Here is a 1,937-nt window from a genome sequence, read left to right as displayed (position 1 = left end):
GAACACACAGGGGGAGCATCAGGCTCCAGGTAGATACAGGGGTCAGGGAAGAGGGAGAGGGAAGAGACAGTAGTAAGGGTGGGGTACACCAGCCAAGAAGACCAATAGCATTTCTGCCTATCAAGGGTGCCTTTTGAGGTGGGTGGCCTGGGGCAAGGCAACTACAGTGATGATTGGATAGTCTCACTGTGTGGGAATGATGGCCACAAGGCCAAGGCCATCCCTCTGGCACACAGTAGGCACTCAGGAGCTAGCAATGGAATTCAGCCCCATCAACTGGGTATAAGGTAAGACCATGGGCCCAATCTGATCCCGGCTCTGCCCCATTCTTGCTGTGTGACCTCAGGGGAGTAGAACAACATCTCTGAGCAAAGATTTCTTGATATGTCCAATGAGGATAAGGGATTCAGTGGTCCATTCATCCATTCAACAGATATGTATTGACCACCTACTATATGTTAGGTTCTGGGCTAGGTACTAGGGATACAATGGTGAACCACAAAAAAAAAAAAAAAAAAAATCCCTTGTTATAAAAAGGAAGATCACAGAATGGAAATCATACAAAGTATGTTCTCAGACCAGAATCAAATTAAACTAGAAGTCACAGAATGATAACTGGAAATTCTGAAAATATTTGAAAATTAAGGCACACCCACGAGTCAAAGAAGAAGTCGAAAATGAAAAATATTTTTAATTGAATGAAAGCGAAAGCATACCACATCAGACTAGTGGGGTGTTAAATAAAGCAATGCTAAGACGGAAATGCTTATTTTTAAGAAGATGATCAGGTGTACTTGAAAGTTGCTAAGAGAGTAAATTTTTTTGTTATTCTTTCAAGTAATACCCTTAGAAATCATTTTTACATGTGTTGCTAGACACTTCTCTACATGCATTTCAAAACTGTCTACACATCACTCACTAAAATAACACTATTCAGAACAAGGAACACTCATAAAAACATGGATTTTCACATGTGTCCTTAAGCACACCTCTACATGCATTCCAGAATGGATATCCAATCCATACCCAGAAATAATAAATACTGTTTTCAAAGAGTAGATCTTAAAAGTTCCCATCACAAGAAAAAAAAATCATAACTATGTATGGTGACAGATGCTACCTAGACCTATTGTGGTGATCATTTCACAAGATATACAAATATTAAATCATTATGCTGTACACCTGAAGCTAATATAATGTTATATGCCAGTTATATCTCAATTAAAAAGAAAAAGAAGAAAGCGATCAGGAAAAACCCGACTGTTGAAGCCTTGGCTAACTGGAGGAAGAGCATTCCAGGTTGTGCAAAGGCCCTGAGGACAGCAAGTTCCTGGTGTGTTCCAGAAACAGGAAGTCTTAGATACAATGTTCCCTTCTCTGTGAGACTTTCTAAAGTCCCAAACCAGCCCTTCTCATATACTCCATTCATCATGCTTCTCCTTAAAAGTTATCACCATCTTATCACCACGTGACTTTCCATATATGTCACTTTTTATCTTGCCCACTGCCTGTCTTCTCCACCATTAGAAGCTCAGCTCCACTGCCTGGCACAAAGTAGGTGTCCAGTGGATGTTTGCGCAATGAATGAGTGACCATCCTGCCCACTGAGCCCTGACTAAAACCACCCCCGAGGCTTGGGCTCTCCATCACCAGCCAGCTAGACACCTTCAAATGCAGAAAGCAGTTCCTGGACCAGCTTAGAGGCAAGAGTCTTGTCTGCCCCACAGGCAGGCGGGAGGTCATCCCCCCAGGGGTTATCTGGTTACCCTTGTTTTTCCTCCTCCCCCGGAACTGAGTTACCCAGATCTCCCATCCAGCAGACCATGGCAAAACACAGACACCGCCTCCAGTCTCGCTTGGGGCCTCTGAGGCTGTTCTGCTCACAGAATGCTAATGCAGGCCCTGCCTGGGGCAGGCCAGGATGGGGATGGAAAAAA

The sequence above is a fragment of the Pteropus alecto genome, unplaced genomic scaffold (genome assembly GCF_000325575.1).
Source record: "Pteropus alecto unplaced genomic scaffold, ASM32557v1 scaffold388, whole genome shotgun sequence".
NCBI classification, from domain to species: domain Eukaryota; kingdom Metazoa; phylum Chordata; class Mammalia; order Chiroptera; family Pteropodidae; genus Pteropus; species Pteropus alecto.
This window is presented reverse-complemented; position numbering follows the sequence as displayed.